The sequence below is a fragment of the Myotis yumanensis genome, unplaced genomic scaffold, assembly GCF_028538775.1.
Source record: "Myotis yumanensis isolate MYYU_CA2020_CCGP unplaced genomic scaffold, mMyoYum1.0.hap1 SCAF_6, whole genome shotgun sequence".
NCBI classification, from domain to species: Eukaryota; Metazoa; Chordata; class Mammalia; order Chiroptera; family Vespertilionidae; genus Myotis; species Myotis yumanensis.
The window spans coordinates 57135821-57162697 of NW_027223757.1; the positions used below are offsets into that span (position 1 = coordinate 57135821).

Below are 26877 nucleotides of genomic sequence, written 5' to 3' on the forward strand. Positions count from 1 at the left end.
GTATTGGTTTCATTAAATGTTTCAAAAATAGAGTATTTCACACTTTTAAATACTCTAAAATGCTTTATAGAGCATGGAAAATATCCGTTCCCTGACACTTGAAGGATCTCACTTATACAACCATTGAATTCTAGAGCCTTCCTTAAGATAATTCATCTAATTTTAAAAGTAATGTAAATAGCTATGGAGCTATTAAGATATTTTATTCCTATTGAGTCATCTTGATCATATATATATTTTATTGTAGACTGTGCATTACATAAAATGTTTAGAATTTTTGTTTCAAAAATATTTGTATAGAATATTTATTTAAGGTATTCTCATAATTCTAAATGTACTCATTTTTTATTATATTTGTTTTAACATTACTAATTATGTTTGTTTTTTATCTTTTGCTAAATATATCAAATGGTACTATTTTTACAAAGAACCAACATTTGAATTTTAAAATCAATTTCTATTATTTTCCAAATTTATTCAATTATTTTAATTATTCTAAATTTTATTTCTACCAACTTTTCTAAGGTTCTGTTTTTCTTCTGACTTTTTAAGTTTAAATAATTGCCCTCATGAATAAATTTGGTCATGTCCAAAGTTTCTATTTTTATTTTCATTCTCATTATTTTCTAAATCAGTGTTTTTCAAGTAATGTGTCTTGACACATTAACAAATGTCGATACATTAAATTATATAACAAGAATTTTGTTGGCTTCAGAAAATTTATTGAAAGACTTTTCATTTTTTTTTTTTTTTTTTACACAATAAAGTAATCTGTGTAACATGAGATTTGTTGATCTTTATAACTTGGATACTTAAAAGATCTCATGGTAAACTGCACCTAAGTTATTTTTAAAAGATAACTTTTTAAACTTGCATTTATGTCAGTTTGTAAGGAATTTATAATTGAATTTGAAACAACCTAAAATACTTGTCTTAACTTGGGGGCTTCAACTTTTTTATTTTTATATGATATATTTGATGTTTTCTGTCTTGTGTTAAGTTTTTGTTATGTTCCTATAGTTTTTTTAATGCAACCATTCTCTTTTCCTGGGTTTTAGTATTTTAAACTAGTTTTTATATTGTAAAATTTAAAATATAGTGATTTTGAAGATTTACATTGTGTTTTATATTTGACTTGTGGCTATGATTGTATTTATTAAAAAATATGGCCCAGGTTTTCTTTTCTAAAATCTAGTGCAATTGCATCTTCTGAGTCATTTTTTCCATGTTAGGGGAGGAATTTAGCATGCTTTTAATCATCTTCCCTTTTAATGTAATTTATGTTTTATTGTCTCATTGTTGTAATTTCATTATTTTTTATATTATACATCTTTTATTTCAAGATTCTTTTCTTACTTATTTTTAATAACCATTTAAACTTAATTTAATTTTCAGTTGGTTTCAATATCAACTGTTAATCTTTCTTTTACCATGATTTCCTTATTTTTGATTTTTAAATTTAGATTTAGCTCTCAGTAGAAGCATCTCTTCAAGTGATTTTTTTCAAGATTGTGGATGATACATTTTTCTCAATATGCCTGTATTTACCGTAACTTTCTATTTCCTTCATGCCTGAATGACAAGTTGGCTTAACATATCTTTAGTTCACCAATTTTTTTCCTTCTAAATTCTGTGGTTTATTTGTTCATTGCCTTTTGGCCTTTCCCATTGCAAAAGAATAGTCTGAAGCCAATCCAAGTTTGATTTCTCTGTTAGTAATACGTTGTCTGGAGGATTTCTTGTTAGATGGTTTTGTTTATTCTTGTAAGTCCAAAATTTTATCACTATTTGGTTTATTTTCAATATTTTACTCTAGGCCCATTTCAACTTAAGAGTTATCTTGGACAATTGTGTCCATATTTATCTCATCATAAAGTGCTGTTGATTTATTACCTCCTAATTATCTCTGAAATCTTTCTTACTCTCCTCTGCTACACTCAAAGTCAAGACACTGTTATGTGTTACTTCTTACCATAAGAGCCCCTGGCTTACTTCTTTACAAACCTATACACTGTAGCTAGATAAATTGGTTTTTCCCAAATTCAAATTTGTTCACCTCATAAATCTGCTTGAATTAGCACACATCTAACATGGATTTATCACAGAATACTTCAAATTGCAGGTGGGAATCCACTGATGAATCATGAAATTAATTTGTTAGATCATAAAAGCATAAAAATCATTATATACATGAAGTATACGTATGTAAATGTATGTATATATATATATATATATATATATATACACATATATAAAATATATAGAATGCCATAGTCTAAACAAAAGATTTCACAAACTATTACCTACTTTTTTTATGAGAAAAATATTCTAATTTGTCCTATTTGCATTGTGTTCTATTTCATGTTTTTTAATGCTTTTGTGATCTAGCAAATTGATTTCTATATATGTACATATGGGTATGTGTACTGGATTATGATGTAAGAGTATCTCTTACTGAATATCTTGGTAAAAAAGTGATTGAAGTATCTGACCTACAGTGCCCTAGATGGTCTAGCTCCTACCTACCTCCTCACTGTCTTCTCATATATGTTTCTCCCGACTCTCAGCCCCAGTCTGACTGGTCTTCTTATAGTTCTTCGGTCATGCTATGCTCCCTTTTGCTAAAGAACTTTTCATACCTTATACTCTCTCTGCCTGAGAATCTCCAGTTTCTTGTTTAATTTCCACTGTCTCTCAGACCTCTTATGAAATATAACTTCCTTAAGAAAACCTTTTTTGACCTCCTAACTAGGTAAAATCATCCACTTTTTTGTCCTGGTTGTAATTTTATATTTCTTCATGTGGTTATTTGTCTGTCTCTCCTATTACCTACAAAGGCAAGGATATAGCGGATGCTTCTTTTTGCTCTTTTTTGATACTCTGTGTACTTTGTAGAATGAAACCCAAATAATTATTTGCACATATATATAACAGGTGGTTGTATATTCACACATGGCTTTGTTTTAGTTTGGGAAGATTGTTTTTCACTGTAATTTTGGTTACTGCTTTGTTTCTAATTTCTTGTTTCTTCCTACTCTTGTACCTTCCTTATGAAGATTTAGATTCTTATAGTAGATACATTTTTTCTCTTTTCATATTGACTCAATATTTTAATAGTTACTCTTCTCCTCTGCATTCTGAAATAGCTTCTCAAATCTATTCCCCTCAATTACTGGATTTAAACTGTGTAAATTCTGTGTTTTTTTCCTGCCTCTACTTTTTATTCATTTCCTATTTTCTTACTTGAACATGTTATAGCCTTGCCTTATTCTTTTATCTTGTTACTAGAGACCTGGTGCATGAATTCATGAACGGGTGGGGTCTGGCCAATTGGTCCGGCCAGGGGAAGGGGATGCAGAAGGTTGGCTGGCCAGCCCCGCCCCCTGGTTGAACTCCTGGTCCAATTTCCAGTCTAGGAGACAATTTGCATATTAGGCTTTTATTATATAGGATCTTTAAGTCTCAGTCTACTTAATACTTATTATTTTCTGCTTCTTTATCATATCAACCATATCTCCCTTCATCTTAATGAGGACTCCACACAATTTTCTAAAACTTTCTTCTGGTTTTATTATAATTTGGTTTCAAAAGTTTATGTATCTGTTTAGGACTCAGGAGGATAAGATTGCATTCATTTGAGCTTCAAGGGTCTCTCTCTTTTTCCTTTTCTTATTCTCCTTCTTCTTTTCCCCCCCAATACCTCTGTTTTCCTAATACTGTTTGTGCTACTCACTGCCCACTTAAGAGTTGTAGGTTCTCAGATCTCTAGCAGTAGGACAATGTGACATGCAAAATGCCTAGCCTCAGAGCAGTTCTCTAAAGAGGCTCGTTGGCATTAGATGGAACCTTTTTTTCTTTCAGTCTATTTCTCTGATGCACATTATAATTTCTTAGTGTTTTTATAGACTTACTGGATGGGAGTATGGAAAGGAAATTGATATTTTGGGTGATTCAGAAATTTGGCTGAACATGGACAGAGAAGCCCTGCTCAGTTCTCAGGATGAAGGAGAGTGTACATCTCCAAGTTGGGGGACAGACAATGGTGTGTGTCAAAATCTCTTTTCTGTCTACTTCAAAGTTGGTAGGCTCATTCTGTTTAATAAAGTAAAACATGAATAGGTAAGTGCTTGTTTCTGAAATCAGCTCTATTGTTTTTGTAATTAGTTAAAACTATGTGAAGGCAACAGGTTAACTAGCAATCTCAGTTTTTGTTGTTTTCTTTTTTATGTGTTTTCATTTACCTTACATGATGAAATTAAAATTATGATATTGGATTTTCACAGATTGACTACTCTTTCATAGAAATTTTATAGATTGTCTATTCTTAAATTTGAGCAATAAAGGAATTTACTTTTTGGTATCAGGCAGGAAATTATACTTACAGTCTCCTTAGAAGTAACTGTTTAAATTAGCTTGGGAATGCTTTGTTTACCCATGTGGGACAGACAGTAAACAAGTCTATACCATAAGATCTTTATTTGGGGACATTTTTATTTTATGAAGTTGATCAGACACTATTGTTGTACATTCCCCCTACCCTGAACTGAGCAGGTTTCTTGAATCTACAAAATATAAAGAACTGTGAAGCCATACCAATGCTAATAATCCCCTTACTACTTTTATTTACCTGAATTCCCCAATGTGATTAAATTTTTGGTATTTAAAATTACTAAGTTGGCAGAAGGAAACTTTTGGAGGTGAAGAATATGCCAGTTACCTTGACTGGTGATAGTTTTCATGATATATGTACTTTTTAAATGTTAAATTGCATTCATTAAATATGTGCAGGCTTTTTTTTTCTATATCAATTGCACCTCAATAAAGCTGTTGAAATAAATTAAATTTCAAGGTTGGTATACTAGTATTTCCCAAGAATCTTTGGGATCTGAACTAATGAGAGATTTTTATGTTTGTTTAGACATAAGCTATGTAGGTTCATTCTCTAGCTAATAATAATTGGGTATATGGGAACTTTTCTGTTTGTGTTTTCTTGTTGCTTGTCCTGTTTGTGATCCTGATGCTCAGGCTTTCATATCCCAGGGTTGTTTGGTTTTCAGTGGATATTTATGCTTCTATCAGGTCTATTTTAAACATTTTACCAAGGGCAACAATTTCCCAAAGTATTTTTACTTATCATCGTCACTAGCTATTAAGCCTTCTGCTCAGTCCCATCTTTCAGAAACAGATATGAACTTTATGAGTCACTGAGTGATTTAAGTAAAAAATAAATTTAATAGCTTTAGGGGAGAAACTCAAAGGAAAAGGAGAGCTTGTGTTTTTTCATACAGGTATTGTTAAATCAAGATACAGGAGAACCGGAGATGGCAACCGGCAGGAAGGTAGGAAGGGAGAGAGTGTGAGAGCGCAAGGGAATGACAGAGGAGTGTGTGGACGTGTGTGGTGTGTGTGTGTATGAGCTAGGGACAGTTAGATTCTGCAGGTCTTCTAAGGGGCCGCTAAACCGGGCAGTCTTAGACAGCGGAGCCCCGCTCCCAGCGCGGACACTCCTGGGCGGTCAGGGCAGGCACAGAGACCACGCCATCTTGAGAAACAGAGCTGCTTGAGTCTAGGATCCTAGCCTCAGCACCACCCAGTTTGGTCTCAAACGCAAACCAGGACCCTGCGGCCACTGGGGACAGAGACCTGCAACCACAGCTACAGACCAACGGACACCAAGAATCCAGACATTTCGGCGGCAGATTTCTGCGAGTAACAGAGCCCATACCCCTCCCCCCAGGCTTGCAGGCAGCGCCATAGTAACTGATAGACCCACCCCTCGTTCAGGCCTCAGTGCTGCTACAGGAATCAGCCTGGGAAAGCACGAACACTGGGAACTTGTTCCCTGCAGCAGGAGCTACAGAAATCTTAGCCTGGGAACCCGCGAACACTGGGAACTTGTTCCCCGCAGCATGAGCTACAGAAATCTTAGCCTGGGAATGCTCGAACACTGGCCACTTGTTCCCCGCAACACGGGCTCTGGGACCCCGATTCTCTGGGCGGGAGGTAGCACTAAACACCAGTGACTTGACTCTGTTTCTTTCTTTTTTCAAAAATATATTTTATTGATTTTTTTACAGAGAGAAAGGAAGAGGAATAGAGAGCTAGAAACATTAATGATAGAGAAACATCGATCAGCTGCCTCCTGCACACCTCATACTGGGGATGTGCCCGCAATCAAGGTACATGCCCTTGACCGGAATCGAACCTGGGACCCTTCAGTCCACAGGCTGACGCTCTATCCACTGAGCCAAACTGGTTAGGGCTTGACTCTGTTTCTTATCACCTGCGCCTGGGACCCCTGATTCCTAGTGCATTCACACTAAGAGCCAGTGACTCCAATTCTTGGTGCATGTGCACACAGGGACCCTGATTCTCAATGCGAGGCTGCGCGAAGTAACAGAGACTCTGATACTGGATTCTTGGGGAACTTTGACTCCTGGCGCACGTTAGGGGGCTCTGATTTTCAACACACTCCAGGGGGGGTCTCTGTTTCAGTATGGTGCAGGAGGAGTCCCTGATTCTAAGTGCGCACATGAGGCCACACTGAGCGCTGGTAATGCTGACTCTGAGCAAGCCTGGTTCCCACCAACCCACGACAACTACACATATTAGTGTCAGAGCTCTTCAATGACACTAGGGTGGTGCGAAGCTCCCACTACACACGATGCAGGCCCATGCAACTCAACGTTTGAACCTTCTGGAGATAGTCAGAATGGGGAGACGACACAATCCCCAGAGGAAAGAAAATGAGGAGTCGCCAAGAAAGGAAATTAGTGAAATTGAAGCATGCAACATGACAGAAAAAGAATTCAGAGTAATGGTTGTACAATTCATTCATCGGATGGATGGGAAAATAAACAACCTATACAAGAATCAGGAAGAAATGAAAAGTGACATAGCTACAATCAAAAACACCATGGAAGGTTTCAACAGTAGACTAAAAGAAGCAGAGGACCGAATTAGTGAGTTAGGAGATAAGGTAGAGAAACAAGCTCAATCTGAACAGCAACTGGAAAAAAAAAATTAAAAACAAGGAGGAGAGCCTAAGGGAGCTTTGGGACAACATGAAATGAAGTAACATAAGCATAATAGGGCTGCCAGAAGGATAAGAAGAGCAGCAAGGATTAGAAAATCTATTTGAAGAAATAATGACAGAAAACTTCCCAGATATGGGGAAGAAATAAGTTACACAAGTACAGAGAGTACCAAGCAAGATGAGCCCCAAAAGACCCACACCAAGATATGTCATAATAAGAATGGCAAATGTACACGACAAAGAGAGAATCTTAAAGGCTGCAAGAGAGAGACAGAGAGTTACCTACAAAGGATCCCCCATCGGATTATCAAATAATTTCTCAACAGAAACACATCAAGCTAGAAGGGAATGGAAGGAGGTATACAAAGTGTTGCAAAGCAAAGGACTTAATCCAAGAATACTCTATCCAGCAAGACTATCAATAAAAATTGAAGGGGAAATCAGGAGCTTCGCAGATAAAAAAAAGGCTAAGGGAGTTTATCACTACCAAGCCAGCAATGCAAGAAATGCTAAAGGGAATGCTGTAAAAAGAAGAAATAAAAAGGTAAGAAAAAACACAGGCACAAAAATAGAAATGACTAAAAACAAGTATATTTCAATAATAACTTTAAATGTAAATGGACTAAAGGCTCCAATCAAAAGACATCGAGTGGCTGAATGGATAAAAAGACATGACTTATATATATGCTGTCTACAAGAGACCCACCTCAGAACAAGGGACTCACACAGACTGAAAGTGAAGGGATGGAAAAATATCTTTCAGGCAAATGGAAATGAAAAAAAAGCTGGGGTACCAATACTTATATCTGACAAAATAGATCTCAAAGTGAAGGCCATAACAGAGATAAGGAAGGCCACTTCATAATACTAGAGGGATCTATACAACAAGAGGATATAATCCTGATAAACATATATGCACCCAATGCAGGAGCACCAAAATACATAAAAAAACTCCTGGAAGATATCAAGGGAGAGATCGACAACAATACAATCATAGTAGGGGACTTAAACACACCACTGACATCACTGGATAAATCCTCTAGACAAAAAATCAGCAAAGAAACAGCAATCCTCAGTGACTCACTAGATCAGATGGACTTAATTGATATCTTCAGAACATTTCACCCCAAAGCCACGGAATATACGTTCTTCTCAAGTGCACATGGGACATTTTCAAAAATAGACCACATATTGGGTCAGAAGCAAAGTCTGCCCAAATTCAAGAAGACTGAAATCATACCAAGCATCTTCTTAGACCACAATGGCATAAAATTAGAAATAAACTGCAATAAAAAAATCCAAAAACCTCAAACACTTGGAAGATGAATAGCATGCTAGTAAATAATGATTGGGTTACCAATGAGATCAAAAAAGAAACTAAAAACACCCTGGAAACTAATGACAATAAAAGCACAACAATCCAAAATCTATGGGACACAATGAAAGCAGTCCTGAGAGGGAAGTTTATAGCTCTACAGGCTTACCTCAAAAAACAAGAAAAAAATGATAGTAAATCATCTAACTCTACAACTCAAAGAATTAGAAAGAGAGCAACAAGAAAAGCCCAGAGTGAACAGAAGGAAGGAGATAAAATAGAGATCAGAGCAGAAATAAATGACATAGAGACCAAAAAAATAATACAAAAGATCAATGAAACCAAAAGCTGGTTCTTTGAAAGGATAAACAAGATTGATAAGCCTCTAGCCAGGCTCACCAAGAAATAAAAAGAGAGGACACAAATAAACAAAAATCAGAAATGAAAGAGGCAAAATAACAACAGACCCCACAGAAATTCAAAAAATTGTTTAAAAATACTATGAACAACTCTACTCCCACAAACTAGACAACCTGGAGGAAATGGACATATTCCTAGAAAAATACAATCTTCCAAAACTCAATCCAGAAGATTCTAAAAATCTCAATAGGCCAATAACTATGGAAGAAATTGAAGCAGTCATCAAAAAGCTCTCAGCAAACAAAAGCCCAGGGCCAGACGGCTTCACAGGGGAGTTTTACCAAACCTTCAAGGAAGAAATCAAACCAATCCTCCTCAGACTACTACAAAAAAATTCAAGAGGAAGGAACACTTCCCAACTCATTCTATGAAGCCAGCATCACCCTAATACCAAAACCAGATAAAAACAACACAATGAAAGAGAATTATAGGCCAATATCCCTTATGAACATAGATGCCAAAATACTCAACAAAATTCTAGCAAATCGGATCCAGCAATACATCAGAAAGATCATACACCATGACCAAGTAGGAATTATCCCGGGGATGCAAGGATGGTACAATATCCGCAAATAAATAAACGTGATACATCACATAAACAATTTGAGAGATAAAAACCACATAGTCATATCAATTGACGCAGAAAAAGCATTTGACAAAATCCAACACCCTTTCTTGATAAAAACTCTCAGCAAGGTGGGAATAGAAGGATCATACCTCAACATAATAAAAACCATATATGACAGGCCCACAGCCAACATCATACTAAATGGACATAAACTAAAACCATTTTCCCTAAGAACAGGAACAAGACAGGGATGCCCTCTCTCACCACTCCTATTCAACATAGTACTGGAACTCCTAGCCATTGCAATCAGACAAGAAAAGAAATAAAAGGCATCCAAATTGGAAAAGAAGAAGTAAAACTGTCCTTATTTGCAGATGACATGATACTGTACATAGAAAACCCTAAAGACTCCATCAAAAAATTATTAGACTTAATAAATGAATTCGGCAATGTAGCACGATACAAAATTAATGCCAAGAAATCTATGGCATATCTTTATACCAATAGTGAACTTACAGAAAGTGAGACTAAAAAAGCAATCCCATTTACCATCGCACTAAAAAAATTAAGATACGTAGGAATAAACTTAACTAAGGAGGTAAAAGACTTATATGCGAAAAACTACAGGACAGTGAAAAAAGAGATAGAGGAAGACATAAACAGATGGAAGAACATACCGTGTCATGGATTGGTAGAATCAACATCATCAAAATGTCCATACTACCCAAAGCAATCTATAGATTCAATGCAATCCCCATTAAAATACCAACGGCATATTTCACAGATCTAGAACAAACGTTTCAAAAATTCATCTGGAATAAAAAAAGGCCCCAAATAGCTACAGCAATCCTGAGAAAGAAGAACATAGTAGGTGGGATCTCAATACCAGGTATCAAGCTGTATTACAAAGCCACTGTTCTTAAAACAGCTTGGTACTGGCACAAGAACAGACATATAGATCAATGGAATAGAATAGAGACCCCAGAAATCGACCCAAACCATTATGCCCAATTAATATTCGACAAAGGAGGCAAGAGCATACAATGGAGTCAAGACAGTCTCTTCAATAAATGGTGTTGGGAAAATTGGACAGATATATGCAAAAAGATGAAACTAAGCCACCAACTCACACCATATACAAAAATAAACTCAAAATGGATAAAGGACTTAAACGTAAGACAGGAAACCATAAAAATACTAGAGGAATCCACAAGCAGCGAAATCGCAAACATATGCTGAAGGAATTTCTTCTCTGATACTGCTCCTAGGGCAATGGAAACTAAAGAGAAAATAAACAAATGGGACTACATCAAAATAAAAAGCTTTTGCACAGCAAAGGAAACTATCAACAAAACAACAAGAAAGCCCACTGCATGGGAGAACATATTTGCCAATGATATCACTGATAGGGGTTTAATCTCAAACATTTACAGGGAACTCATACAACTTAACAAAAGGAAGATAAACAATCCAATCAAAAAATGGGCAACGGACCTAAATAGACTCTTTTCGAAAGAGGACATACAGAAGGCCAAAAGACATATGAAAACATGCTCAAAGTCACTAATTATACGAGAGATGCAAATCAAAATGACAATGCGGTATCATCTCACACCTGTCAGAATGGCTATCATCAACAAACAACAAGTGTTGGAGAGGATGTGGAGAAAAAGGAACACTCGTGCACTGCTGGTGGGAATGCAGACTAGTGCAGCCACTGTGGAGAACAGCATGGAGTTTCCTCAAAAAACTAAAAATGGAACTCCCATTTGACCCAGTGATCCCACTTCTAGGAATATATCCCAAGAAGCCAGAAACACCAATCAGAAAGGATATATGCACCCCTATGTTCATAGCAGCACAATTCACCATAGCTAAGATTTGGAAACAGCCTAAGTGCCCCTCAGCAGATGAGTGGATTAAAAAACTGTGGTACATCTACACCATGGAATACTACGCTGTGATAAAAAAGAAGGAGTTCTTGCCATTTGCAACAGCATGGATGGAACTGGAGAGCATTATGCTAAGTGAAATAAGCCAGTCAGAGAAAGATAAATACCACATGATCTCACTCATTTGTGGAATATAGAGAACAACATAGACTGATGAACAGGGACAGATCAAGAGACAGAGAAACAGTGATCAGACTGTCAATCCCCAGAGGGAAAGTAGGGGAGGGTGGGGGTAAGGGGAAGAGATCAACCAAAGACTTGTATGCATACATATAAGCCAAACCAATGGACACAGACAACACGGGGATGAGAGCATGAGAGGGGGGGGGAGGTTGGCGTTAATGGGGGGATGAGGACAAATTTGTAATACCTTAACCAATAAAGAAATTAAAGATTAAAAAAAAGAAAAAAGAAAAAAAAGACATAGGAGCACCAATTTTATTTACTCAGAATTGATATGGTCAACAGTAGTTTCGGCCTATCTTCTATCTGTGCATTTAAAAGAAACTACCCCCCAAGATGATGGTGAATAAAGTGCTTTCAATTCTTTTTTAGTTGTTATTAATCATTAGTGGTAGAAACTGTCATTCCACCCTAGCCAGTTTATCTCCGTTATAATGCGTGTCCTAATAAATATGTGGTGACATAGTTTCAGCAGTGTTGATCAAGTTCTGATTAGGTTTTAGAAGGAAATCATTTCATGTTATAGCACTTTTGGTGAGAATACTGTAATAGGCTGATTTTGAATATTTAATATGCTGAACCCTTAAATATATGTGAAATTACATTTAGATTAATACAGACATTGTATTTAACATTATAAGTTATGATAATGAATGAGTTTCACAACTTATGTTCCTTTTTCATCTAACACTACAGAGAAAGGCCTGGAGAGAATATGGGAAGAGTGATCAAATAAATTTAGATTTCCTATAGATGAAAACTTGGATGAATTACTGACAAAGCTCTTAATACCTTTTAGAAATGTAATATTATCCAATGGATATTTGGCTAATATAATGTTCAGTTATCTATTAAATTGATTCCACACAAAAATAATTGTTTCTAATAAATGAGCACACACACATGGTGACTTATCACATTAATGTCTTCTGGAAATTAGATTGAGAAGCATATGACTTTATCATAAAGATTCAGTAGCTCAAAAGCTTCCTTTTTGAGGTTAATTAAAATTTGGTGTGCCAAATTATAGTTTTTCTATTATCTTGAATTTTAAAGAGTCTGAGAGATTGGACATGGCAGAATTGTTTTTATGGACACTTCAGAGATTGAGATATTTTCATTTCTTTTCCATATTGCCATATTGTGAGAAACAATATTTAATCACTAAAAATATGTGACCAAGAATATAATCAGGCTTAAAGAATATCCATACTTCTTGGGGCTTGGATTACAAAGTCCTACAGTTATTGGGTTATTGTTTGACTCATTATGATTTCTGAAGATTTTTTTAGGAGCTGTTGATTTGGGCTGAGATAAAACATCATAGCAGTTATTTTATTGGGGGAATTAATGGGCTTCACATTTCATGGCATCTAAGCAACAGAAATATTTGAAAATGAGTTAGCTTAGGCATCAATTGTTTATAATCTGTACATGGGGAGAGAGAATGAAAGTCTATGTGAAGTAGAGAATAACCAATCAGAAATAAGCTCGATGAAAAAAAAAATAAGAGAGAGAAACCAAGATGGCGGCATAGGTAAACACCGGAAATTGCTGCCTCGCACAACAACCTCAAAAATACAACTACAACTAAAAGACAAAATGGACATCATCCAGAATCACAGGAAGGCTGGCTGAGTGGAAATTCTACAACTAGAAGGAAAGAGAAAAGCACACTGAGACTCAGAGGAGGTGTGGAAGTAAAGTGCAGAGGTACTGAGGCACACGTGGAAAGGGCTGGCAACTGAGGACACGGTTGTCTTTTTCAATCGGGAGGGAGTCTCAAGCTCCTGACTGCTCTGAATTCCAGGTCTGGGCGAGTCTCTGGGGACCCAGAATCATACGGGGAGAAACTGGGCTGTCTAGCATTGGTCGGAACTTGAGGGCAGTTTTCTCTCAGCGGTGCTTGCAGCGATTACCGGGACACTGAGACGCAGGGCCATTTAGGGTAGGACTGAGGATCAGCCATAGCTGTTTGCTCCGCCCTGTTGATTTTATGAGACCCCGCCCCACCCAAGCTGTGCCCAGAGGCTTTTGCATATGAAAGGCCTGGCCCTTTACAATCTGAAAATTACCTAATAAACTGCAGCTGGGTAAGAGAGACCCAGAACTTCCAAAAGAAGGCCCAAGGCCCCACAGCAGCTTGCATTGCTTCACAGCTGGGCCTCATCTGGGCACCTCCAAACCCCAAACAAGGAAGAGGAATCTGCATATCTCTCCATAGCTCCTGCTGGGTAGCCTCAGGCAGTGGCTAAATTAGCACCTTCTTAGAGATCCAAGTGCCAGTGTACCCAGTGGTCAGAGTGGGACCATTCAGATTACAACTCCTCAGATCCATAAGGGACACACCCAGGGGGCAGACTCAGTGAGCACCAAAGCCCCACTAAAGCAAGTCTTGCCCCAGAAAGGTGTCTCCAGCACAGAAGTTCTCCCACTGCAGACACAGCTGATTCTCACAGCCAACTGGCCTGGAGGTCAATTCCTCCCAGTGATACCTACAACAATCAAGGCTTAACTACAACAACACTGTGCACAAAGCCCACAAAAGGGTGCACCAAGAGTGTCCACCTCAGGTAATTGGGGAGGCTGAGCCACTGGGCCCTATAGGACACCTAGCACAGAAAGCCACTCTATCAACACAGGAAAGCAGCCAAAATGTGGAGACAAAGAAACAGGTCACAAATGACAGAAATGGAGGAAAGCAAACTACTGGATACAGAATTCAAAACCACACTTATAAGGTTTTTCAAGAATTTTCTAGAAACCGCCGATAAATTTAGTGAGACCCTCAATAAGTCTAGTGAGACCCTCGAGGTTATGAAAAAGGACCAACTAGAAATTAAGCATACGCTGACTGAAATAAAGATTATTATACAGAGTTCCAACAGCAGACTAGAGGATCGCAAGAATCAAGTCAAAGGTTTGAAGTACGAAGAAGTAAAAAACACCCAACCAGAAAAACAAAAAGAAAAAAGAATCCAAAAATATGAAGATAGTGTAAGGAGCTTCAGGGATAACTTCAAACAAACCAACATCAGAATTATGGGGGTGCCAGAAGAAGAGAGAGAGCAAGATATTGAAAACCTATTTGAAGAAATAATGACAGAAAATTTCCCCTACCTGGTGAAAGAAATAGACTTCCAAGTCCAGGAAGTGCAGAGAACCCCAAACAAAAGGAATCCAAAGAGGACCACACCAAGACACATCATAATTAAAATGCCAAGAGCAAAAGACAAAGAGAGAATCTTAAAAGCAGCAAGACAAAAACAGTCAGTTACCTATAAGGGAGTACCCATACAATTGTTAGCTGATTTCTCAACAGAAACTATGCAGGCCAGAAGGGAGTGGCAAGAAATATACAAAGTGATGAATGTCAAGAACCTACAACCAAGATTACTTTACCCATCAAAGCTATCATTCAGAATTGAAGGTCAGATAAAGAGCTTCACAGATAAGAAAAAGCTGAAGGAGTTCATCACCACCAAACCAGTATTATATGAAATGCTGAAAGGTGTCCTTTAGGAAGAGGAAGAAGAAGAAAAAGGTAAAGATACAAATTATGAACAACAAATACACGTCTATCAACAAGTGAATCTAAAAATCAAGTGAATAAATAATCTGATGAACAGAATAAACTCGTGAATATAATAGAATCAGGGGCATAGAAAGGGAGTGGACTGACTATTCTCAGTTGGGAAAGGGGTGTGGGGGGGTGCGGGAAGAGACTGGAAAAAAATCGTACACCTATGGATGAGGATAGTGGCGGGGGGGAGGTAAGGGCAAAGGGTGTGGTGGGAACTGGGTGGAGGGGATCTATGGGGGGAAAAAAGAAGAACAACTGTAATAATCTGAACAATAAAGATTTAATTAAAAAAAAAAATAAGAAGCCTTAGCTGGTTTGGCTTAGTTGCTTGAGCACTGTCCCATGCATTGAAGGGTTGCCAGTTGGATTCCAGGTCAGGGCATATGCCCAGAATGCAGACTCGATCCCCAGTGAGGGGCTGTGTGAAGGAAGCAGCTGATTGATGTTTCTCTCTTTCTCTCTCCCTCTCCCTTCTGCTTTCTCTAAAATGAATAAAAACATATTTTTAAACATATCATAAGGAGAAATAGATTATCTTTGAAGTGCTGACACATCAAAGTTCACAAATGGAGCAAAATGCCTAATACAGTGTGTGCTCAAAGTGAAATGGGACAGGACAACATAGTGTTTAAAAAGTTTGGGGAGCCATACTTATGTTACATCACTTTTCTGACTTAGATCTTACAATTCAATCAGTTTTATAAGACTTTTAAGAGTTTTATTTACTTAAAGATTTATGTATTTATGGATTATTCTTAGACATAAAAGGGATTGAGAATATACTCTGTAATATCCTTTATAGACATATGGGGCCTACAAGAATGAGGATGAGCATTTGGGGGGAACCTTATAAAGAGTATTTGAAATTATAACTAGGTGTTGGTTGTCACAGCTCAATGGTATGGAAATTGGGATAATCCAACAGACTTAGAGTAGCCTTCATCCTAAATATCATACTGAAGATCTAGCCAATTCTAGTAAAAAAAAATATATATATTTTTGGAGAATAAATAGGAGAAAAGTGAGGAGTTCAAATGGTAATTGATTTTTTCAGAAGTGGCATTGTGTTGAAAGCCAGACAATTTTTTTTCAGGTTTATCACAAAAGTTGACAATTATGAGAAGGACTCTAAATATATAAACAAGGATCCTATAGTATGCCTCCTCTCAAATATCATAGATTGAGGACCAGTGTTTGTTTCCCCTCTTCTAAGACTAGATTTGTAGAGCTGTAAGTCCATGGGCTATCCTTAAATGTAGCTTCCCACCCACATCCTCTAGTTGAATGAGAAGGCTCAGTGATATAAAAAATATTTGACTCGGAGAATCAAAGATGGCGGCATAGGTAAACACCGGAGACTGCCGCCGTGGACAACCACTTCAAAAATACAACTAAAAGTCGGAGCGGACATCAACCAGAACCACGGGAAGGCTGGCTGAGGAGAGTCTCTTCAACTAGAAGCAAAAACAACAGCATTCCGACGCTCAGCGGAGGCGCAGTGTGGAAAATTTAAAGGTACGGCGGTGCGGTGGTGAGGGTGCGCGCGCAAAGCGGGCTGGCGGCTGAGGGCGCGATTGTCGTTTTCAATCAGGAGCGAATCTCAGACTCTGGGCTACAGATCCGGGCGAGTCTCTAGGGACCCAGACTCAAACCGGAGAAGCGGAACTGTCTGGCTACGGCCCCTCCGAGGTTTGCAGCGATTGCTGGGACAGAGAGGCAGAGCCCCTGGGGACGGACTGAGAGCGGCCATAGCTGCTCCCTCCCCCCCCCACCCTGTTGAGCCCGCCCCGCCCAAACCCTGCGCACAACCATTTGCCGACCGCCTCAGGCAAGGGCTGGACTAGCGCCTCCCCTGAGGACTGAAGTTTTCCCACAGCTGATTTCCACCGCCAGTCGGCCGGGTGGTCAAATCCCTCTAGTGTTAACTACAACAATTAAGGCTTCGCTAGAACAAGACTGCGCACAGAGACCACAAGGGGGTGCACCAAGAAAGCATAAAAGATGCGGAGACAAAAAAACATGACAGAAATGGAGGATATGGAGCTAAGAATCGCAATTTTGAGGGCTTGCCATAAATTTGTGCAGAGCCTCACAAAAACTAATGAGACCCTTGATGCTACGATAAAGAAATTAGAAAGTAAGCATACACGGACTGAAATAAAGAATATTATACCCAATAGCAGACCAGAGGAGTGCAAGAATCAAACCAAAGATTCGACAAAAAACACCCAATTGGAAAAGCATAATGAAAAAAGAATTCGAAAGTGTGAAGATAGTGTAAGGAGCCTCTGGGACAGCTTTAAGCGGACTAATATCAGAGTCATTGGAGTCCCAGAAGAAGAGAGACAGCAAGATATTGAAAACCTATTTCAAGAAATAATGGCAGAAAACTTCCCCCACCTGGAGAAAGAAATGGACTTACAGGTCCAAGAAGCGCAGAGAACCCCAAACAAAAGGAATCCAAAGAGGACCACACCAAGACACATCATCATTAAAATGCCAAGAGCAAAAGACAAAGAGAAAATCTTAAAAGCAGCAAGAGAAAGAGGCTCAATTACCTACAAGGGAATACCCATACGACTGTCAGCTGATTTCTCAACAGAAACTTTGCAGGCCAGAAGGGAGTGGCAAGAAATATTCAAAGTGCTGAATACCAAGAACCTACAACCAAGATTACTTTATCCAGCAAAGCTATCATTCAGAATTGAAGGTCAGATAAAGAGCTTCACAGATAAGGAAAAACTAAAGGAGTTCATCACCGCCAAACCAGTATTATATGAAATGCTGAAAGGTATCCTTTAAGAAGGGGAAGAAGAAGAAAAAGGTAAAGATACAAATTATGAACAACAAATATGCATCTATCAACAAATGAATCTAAGAATCAAGTGAATAAATAACCTGATGTACAGAATGAACTGGTGACTATAATGAATCAGGGACATAGAAAGGGAATGGACTGACTATTCTTGGGGGGGAAAGGGGAATGGGAGATTCAGGAAGAGACTGGACAAAAATCATGCACCCATGGATGAACTCAGTGGGTGGGGAGTGAGGGTGGAGGGTGGGGTGGGAGCTGGAAGGAGGGGAGTTATGGGGGGAAAAAAGAGGAACAAATGTAATAATCTGAACAATAAAGATTAAAAAAAAAATATTTGACTCACTAAGAGGCAAATAAAATAAACCGGATATCTGGGTCAAAAACAGTCAAAATGCCAAGGAGATTATGTAGCTGATGTCCTAAGGCAATTTGAGAAACTAATATAAATCTTCTAAAAAGGCACAAAGCGTAGACTTTCTTAACAAGTAGAACATTAGTGTCTAGATTTCAGGCTAGACGATCCATAGGCAGGAGGACACAGGTAGAACACTGGAGTTTTTCTTCCCCTTTAAACAAAATGTACCTGAACTTTGAACCAAAGTCCAGAAGCTCCGTCATTTTACACCGGAAAGAAGCCAGGACCACTCACCATGAACAGATAGAGCTGTAAATTTCTATTTCCTTGCTCCTCAAAAACTTTTGAGAATTAGCCCCTCTCAGTCCAGTAATGTTCAACTCAGTGCCCTGATATTAAAGACTTATGTTTTTCAATCCATCAAATTTATTTCGGCTGAGGATCAAAAAAAGACTTTTGGCCAATGGTGCAACTGAGTTTCTTTTTCCTACTCAGGGAATAAAAAGATAAGTCTCTCCAATCAGCTTCAACAATCTCTCTTGGCTAATGAGCATAGCAGAGGCATGTCAGCCAGTAAATTTCACTCTGATGGGTTTTAGCAAACTTCCAAGTGAAAATGCAAAATACAGTAGCACCACTGGTGCTTGGGTTTATAACTGTAGAGGAAGAAATGGGAACTGTCCGGCTTCTAATGTCAGAGGTGGGTCCCACTGATTGTTTACAGTGTTTTCTCTCTTTTGATGTAGCATTTATATGTAGTGAAGTGCACAATTCTTAAGTACACATTCATGAATTTTGATAAGTGCATACACTTGTATAACCCAATCCTCTTTATCATCATCCCAGAAACTTCTGGCATGTCACTTCCTAATTAGCTAATGCTCTAGTCCCCTCTTCAGAGGCAACTTTTTTTTTCTTTTTTTTTTTTTTTATCACAAAAGAGTTTTGCTGATTCTGGAATTTCACATAGTTGCAATAATATTAAATGTATTCTTCTGTTGTTTTAGTTTGCTAGGGCAGCCATAAAAATTACCATAGATTGACGGTGTAAACAACAGAAATGTATTTTCTCAGTTTTGGAGACTGAAAGTCTAAGATCAAGGTGTCAGCAGATTTGTTTTTTTTCTGAGCCCTCTTTCCTTGTCTTGCAAATGACTACATTCTGTGTCCTCACATGGTTGTCTCTCTGTCACTGTTTTGTCTGTGTCTTATTATCGTCTTCTTATATGGACACCAGCATATTGCATTAAGTCCCGTCCATATGTCCTCATTTTACCTTATTTACCTTTTAAAGCCCTATCTCCAAATACAGCCACATACTGAAGGTACTAGGGTTTAGGAATTCAATATATGAATTTGGGAGGGACACAATTCAGCCCATAATAGCTCCTTTTAATCATCAACATGTTTCTGAGATTCGTCCATGTATTTGTATCAGCAGCTCATTCTTTTTTATTCCTGGATAGTAACCATTTACATTCCTACTATCAATTTTTGTGATTCTGGTAGTTCCAAATTCTATATATATATATATATATATATATATATATATATATATATATATATAATTTTTATTGATTAAGATATTACATATGTGTCCTTATACCCACGTTACCCCCTAACCTCCCCCCCCACTCATGCCCTCACCCCCCTGTTGTCCGTGTCCATTGGTTAGACCTATATGCTTGCATGTAAGTCCTTTAATCTTTCCCCCTTACCCACACCCTCCCCTACCTTCCCTCCAAGGCCCGACAGTCCAATCAATGCCTCTCCGTCTCTGGATCAGTCCTTGTTCATCAGTTTATGATGCTCATTATATTCCACAAATGAGTGAGATCATGTGGTATTTATCCTTCTCTGACTAGCTTATTTCATTTAGCATAATGCTCTCTAGTTCCATCCATGCTGTGGCCAATGGTAAGAGTTCCTTTTTCTTCCTCTTCTTAAAGAATACCTTTCAGCATTTCATATAATGCTGGCTTGGTGGTGATGAACTCCTTTAGCTTTTTCTTATCTGTGAGGCTCTTTATCTGACCTTCAATTCTGAATGATAGCTTTGCTGGATAAAGTAATCTTGGTTGTAGGTTCTTGCTATTCATCACTTTGAATATTTCTTGCCACTCTCTTCTGGCCTGCATGGTTTTTGTTGAGAAATCAGCTGACAGCCGTATGGGTACTCCCTTAGAGGTAACTGACTTTTTTTCTCTTGCTGCTTTTAAGATTCTCTCTTTGTCTTTTGCTCTTGGCATTTTAATTATGATGTGTCTTGATGTGGTCCTCTTTGGATTCCTTTTGTTTGGAGTTCTCTGCACTTCCTGGACTTGGAAGTCTATTTCTTTCACCAAGTAGGGGAAGTTTTCTGTCATTATTTCTTCAAATAGGTTTTCAATATCTTGCCCTCTCTCTTCTTCTGGTACCCCTATAATTCTGATGTTGGTACGCTTGAAGTTGTCCCAGAGGCTCCTTACACTATCTTCGTATTTTTGGATTCTTTTTTCATTTTGCTTTTCCAGTTGGGTGTTTTTTGCTTCTTCGTATTTCAAATCTTTGACTTGATTCTTGCCATCCTCTGGTCTGCTGTTGGGAGTCTGTACAATATTCTTTATTTCAGTCAGTGTATGCTTAATTTCTAGTTGGTCCTTTATCACAACATCGAGGATCTCATTAGATTTCTTGAGGATCTCACTACATTTATCAGCGGTTTCCATAAAATTCTTGAAAAATCTTAGAACCATGGTTTTGAACTCTATATCCAGTCGTTTGCTGTCCTCCATTTCTGTCATTTGTGACCTGTTTCTTTGTCTTCGCATTTTGTCTGCTTCCCTGTGTTGGTAGAGTGGTTTTGTGTGCTAGGTGTCCTACAAGGCCCAGTGGCTCAGCCTCCCCAGTTACCTGAGGTGGACACTCTTGGTGCACCCCCTTGTGGGCTTTGTGCACAGTCTTGTTGTAGTTATGCCTTGATTGTTTTAGGTGTCACTGGGAGGAATTGACCTCCAGGCCAATTGGCAGTGAGAATCAGCTGTGTCTGCAGTGGGAGAACTTCTGTGCTGAAGACACCCTCCTGGGGCAAGACTTGCTTCAGTGGGGCTTTGGTGTTCACTGAGTCTGCCCCCTGAGTGTGTTCCTTATGAATCTGAGGAGTTGTAATCTGGATGGTCCCACTCTGACCACTGGGTACACTGGCTCTTGGATCTAAGGAGGTGCTAATTAAGCCTCTTCCTGAGGTTACCCAGCAGGAGCTACGAAGAGATATGCAGATTTCCCTTCCCATTTTGGGGTCTTGGGGTGCCCAGATGAGGCCCAGCTGAGAAGCAATGCAAGCTGCTGTGGGGCCTTGGGCCTTCTCTTGGAAGTTCTGAGTCTGTCTGGCCCAGCTGCAATTTTTTAGGTAATTGTCAGGTTTCAAAGGACCTGGGCATTCATATGCAAAAGGCTTTGCAGCAGCCTGGAAGGGGCGAGTCTCGGAATCAACAGGGCGGAGCAAGCAGCTATGGCTGATTCTCAGCCCTGCCCTAAAGGGCCACGTGTCTCAGTGTCCTGGTAACTGCAGCCAGCACCTCTGAGGGAAAGCCGCCCTCAAGTTCCGAGTTCTGCCTGCTGCCAGCCCGTCCAGTTTCTCCCCATATGAGCCGGGGGACCCCAGAGATTTCCTTGAACTGGAGTTCAGAGCAGTCGGGAGCTTGTGACTCCCTCCGGATTCAAAAAGACAGCCGCGTCCTCAGGTGCCCGCCCTTTTCCGCGCGCCGGAGCCTCCATACCTCTGCACTTCACTTTCGTAGCTCCTCTGAGTCTGTGTGCTCTTCTCTTTCCTTCTAGTTGTAGAATTTCCACTCAGCCAGCCTTCCTGTGGTTCTGGATGATGACCGTTCTGTCTTTTAGTTGTATTTTTGAAGTTGTTGTCGGAGGCAGCAATTTCCAGTGTTTTCTTATGCCGCCATCTTGATCTCTCCTCCAAATTCTTATTAACATTTGGTGTCATCAGTCTTTTAAGTTTTAGTCATTCAGGTTGGTGTGTAATAGTATCTCATTTTGGCTTTAATTTGCACTTCTACTTGATGTAGAGTATTTTTTTGCATGTGTTTATTGGCTATTTGTGTGCCAGACTATTTTAACTCACATTAAATAGAAAGCACCTGAGATCCCCAGGAAATATTTATGTAAAGCAAATATTCCCAATGTGTTCATCACCTGAAGTATGTAAAAACTTAGTTCTGATATTGCACCTGATATTTCTCACCTCTCTGATCATCCCATATGTGTCTTGAATAAAAATAGGTATAAATTATCTAAGAGCATGGCATTGACTTCGAGAGTTCAACTAACTTGATTACTGCTTCATGGCTAGAAAAGTTGAGTGAAGCTGTGATTTAAACCAAGACTGTACTTGTAACTCTGTCACTTCTTATAGGGTTGTATAGTGATTAAAATGAGATAGTGCTTATGAAGTGTTCTGCGTGACAACTGACATGTAGTAGCTGTTCCTTTGATAATACCAGCTATTGTTAACTTTTTCTTTGGTTAGTAATTGATATGTAATAGATATTCCATTGATGTTACCAGTGATTATTAACTTTATGCAATAGTTTTTATTCTGGTATTTGAGAAAAGCATGATTTGAATGTCTTCACTCAATTCACATCTAATTTATTTTAATTTTGGTCTCATGAAATGTGCTACATCCTAAAGCTATAATGATGTCCCAGACTTAATGGGTTATATAGATTTATAAGGAATAAATCAATTTAAATGTAATTTCAAATTATACTTACTGTTTGAAGCAAATATAGATGCTGTGGAGGCACATGCAGTTAGTCAACACAATTTGGTAGAATTAGGAAAGGCCATTTGTATGCCAGACTAATGCTGAAAAAGCCATTTCTATGCTGAATCTTGATGGAAAAGAAAGCATTATCTAACTAAAGGGACAGGGCATGGGAAAAAATTAAAATGTCCCCAAGTACAGGGTATATTAAGATAGACTAAGAAATACTGGGAATTAAAAATAATTTAATATAGCTGGGTTGTGTACTATTGCCTGTTTTACTTCTCAATTGCTATGTAACTAACCACCAAACTTCATGGTTTAAATTTTAAACCTTACACAATAACAATATTTATTTTATGATGAATCTGCAGTCCAGTCAGGGCTTGGTGAGAATATTTGTGTCTGCTCCATTCACCATAACTTTGGCTCAAGCTTTGGAGTTGAGATCATATGACGGTTCATTTACTCACATGTCTGATGCTTAGATTGGGAAGACACAAATTCTTGTGTCTGAAAACCTGGGGTTCTTTGGTATTCTTTATCTTCACATGGTTTCTCCAGTATGGTAGCTGAGTTTCTTACTTGCTTATTCAGGTTCCAAATGCACAGGTCCTGAGAGACAGAGAGAGAGGGACAGAGGGTTAGGAGAGCCTAGGCTAAAGCTGTACTGACGTTATGACCTAGTATCAGAAGTCATGCAGACTCACTTTCACAGCATTTAATTTATTAGTAGTGAGTCACTGAGGCTGGGCGGTATTTAGGGGGAGGGCAATTAGACTTCACCCCTTGAGGGGAAGTGGTATGCTCTGGAATTGCATGTGGGACTAGAATTAATGCTGTGGAAAATTTACAGACTATAATCTGCCACAGTGTTTCTGTTTCTCTGTGTTTCATAGGGAAGGAGAGAAGTAAGAGCAAGGATTGGTGACAGAGAATTCTAGACACATAAGCAGTTATCAGACTATGGACCACCTTCCTAATGCCATGACCCTTTAATACAGTTCCTCATGTTGTGGTGACCCCCCAACCATAAAATTATTTTCGTTGCTACTTCATAACTGTAATTTTGCTACTGTTATGAATCGTAATGTAAATATCTGATATGCAGGATGTATTTTCAGGGGTCGTGACCCACAGGTTGAGAACCGCTGATTTAGACCATTCTAACAGAGTCAGACTGAGGAGACAGAGGAAAGTTAGATGGACAGGGATGGACCATGGGAGGTGGGGGAGAGGAAATAAAACCAGGGAATCCAACTAGTCGGAGTTACTAAGATAATCCAGCTGGGTGGGGAAAGAGGTGCCCATAGTGGGAGACATAAACTTTAAAGTATATAGATATTACTAAGACAGGCAGCTTGTAGATAACCAATAAAAGGCAATGAGGCATATAAACCAATTCCAAGAATGTTATTACGGCAGAATTCTTTGAATGAACCAATCAGAAACTAGCAAGCATATATATACCAATAAAAGCCTAGGTGGTCCTTGCACCCAATGTCGTCACAAGATGGTCACCACAAGATGGCCACGCACACAGGGGAGGCGGGGCCCAGCAGCCACGTGGAGCGGTGAGGCCTGGGAGTCCCACGGCTCTGTGCGGCGCAGAGAAGGCCGGTCCCAGTGTCTCTGTCACCTCGTGTGGAGGAGGCAGATCCCAGCAAGGAGGCGGGTCGCAGCAGGGGAGGGCAGTGGGGGTGATCAGGCTGGCAGGCAGAAGTGGTTGGGGGCAATTAGGCTGGGCTGAGGGTTACCCCCTACCATTGTGCATGAATTTCATGCACCGGGTCTCTAGTATACAAATAAACTGCGCCTCTCTCTCTCTCTCTCTCTCTCTCTCTCTCTCTCTCTCATTTTCTCGCCTGCACACAATGGGTTTCTGTTGTTCCTGTGGCAAGGGGAGCACTTCCCCTATGCCCACGTGATTTATGGCCATGTGGGATTCCACACATGAACCAATAGAATTTAATTTGCTTGGATTCTGAACTACGCCCGGCTACAACATGAAACTCCAGCTGCACCTTTTCCAGGACTTGCTTCTCTCAATAAATTTTTGTCCACAAACTGTTTTTGTACACAGCTTCATTCTTTGATTTTGGGAGACAACAAACTTGGACTCAAACAGGCCACATTTTGGTTTCAAGACTATTTCATGAAGGGAATGTAGCATTTTGAAGGTTGTGTGTGTGACATAAATAAAGTTTTCTCAAACTTATGTTGGCTGTAGAGTGGAAGAAGCAAAAGTGGAAGCAGAATTTACAGCTAGGAAGCTGTTATAGTAATCCAGTCAAGAAGTGATCTGCTAAAGAATTTGGAGAGTGGTGGAAGATAGCTGTGAGATCTTTAGGAGGATGAATAATCAGTACTCAAAGATTAACTGGGGCCAGGAGTTATAAGCTTTCTATCGTATGTAATTATGAGAGGTCATGTTGGAAAAATGATATGGTACCATTTACTAACATGAGGGACACAGGAGGAGGAGCAGATATGGGATGAGGTGAAGAGTAAAAGATAATTTAGTCTTAAACATGTTAGTGGGAAATTACTGTAGTGTGACCTGTTAATATACCTTATTGGTCATTAATAAAACATGTGAAGCCCAGCAATACAATAAAATTTGATAGTCATCAGTCTATCAGGAACAGAAGTCATTGAGGTCATTTAGAGTTTATCAAAAGTGAAAATAAAAAAAAATCTAGGATAGGATCCTGATAAACATAACAAAACATAACAATTTAAGAATAACTGCAGCCACCTGAATCTCAAACTCTGCACATATCTTCCAAATACTATACAGATAAAGAAGATAAGTAAAACTACACAGACCCATGTGCATAACATCACTAGGAGACAAATATTGTAAATTTACTTACATAGAAGAAGAAAACAAACAAACAAATAGTTGCAAAGTCAACTTTAGAGCACATACCAAAGTAGAGAGACAGGTAGAATCTTAATGGAAAAGAGAAGACAATGCTAATCTAGTGGTGATATTATATATATTATATATATATATGGACACCTTGTGTATCAGAACACTAACTCATGAAAGTCAAAAGGTAGTGGCTCAAAAGTTCTAAGGTGAAAATCTTGATAGAGTCCCACTTGTGGAAAATTTAAAGAATTTTGTGATGAAGAATACAAGAGGAAGTAGGAAAATAAAGAACCAACTAAATAAAAGAGAGTGACCAAATAAAAAGACAAATCAATTTTCTTCATTAAATAAATTCCAGTTCATTATATGAACAGAAGAGGGTGCTCTTGAACTAAGAAAACTAGTAAACCATCAAACTCCTCACACCTGTTTACATAATTACTTTTTGTTAATCAAAGCAAATATAAGACATTTAAAGTAAATATAAAATAGCTGAAAACTACCATAAAGACTACTATAAGAAGATGGAAAATATGAAAAAAACATTTATGTTTATGAAATTATTCTTTAAAAAAAAGATCATAAAGGGTAGGAGTATTGAAATAAATATAATTAAATCAACATTTTCATATATTAAAAACTCCACCCAAAATAGAAACTCAAAAATTCAGAAGAGGTGGCAGAAAAGAATGTTAGAATTAAGCAAACTCCAGAAAGAAAGAAAAGAAAAAGACAAAATCATCTCAGGAATAAGACTAAACTACAAGGTGAATGAGAGAACAGAATCAATGGAAAACATAAGGTGTATTGAGAAATAAAAAGTGAATAGAATAAAAATAAAATAGAGAGAAAAACAATCAAAGAAAGTGACAGCTATAGGAAATAGGCAAAGACAATCTCACATACATATAATTGGAGTCATTGAATAAGAAAAACAGTGATGGAATAGAAATGTTATTTAAAGTTATACTTCAAAAAGAATTTCCAAATGGTCAACTTAGCAGGGG

The 26877-nt window shown here is 38.5% G+C and overlaps 1 long non-coding RNA gene across 2 annotated transcripts in view; it reads right to left on the reverse strand.

Moving 5' to 3' along the window:
- Positions 1-26877, reverse strand: part of LOC139013138 (uncharacterized) — a 129448-nt gene that overhangs the window by 52764 nt on the left and 49807 nt on the right. For both annotated transcript variants that reach the window (XR_011471939.1, XR_011471938.1), the window contains exon 3: positions 23466-23607. This is a non-coding gene — a long non-coding RNA (uncharacterized lncRNA). The remainder of the gene's footprint in view (positions 1-23465; positions 23608-26877) is intronic.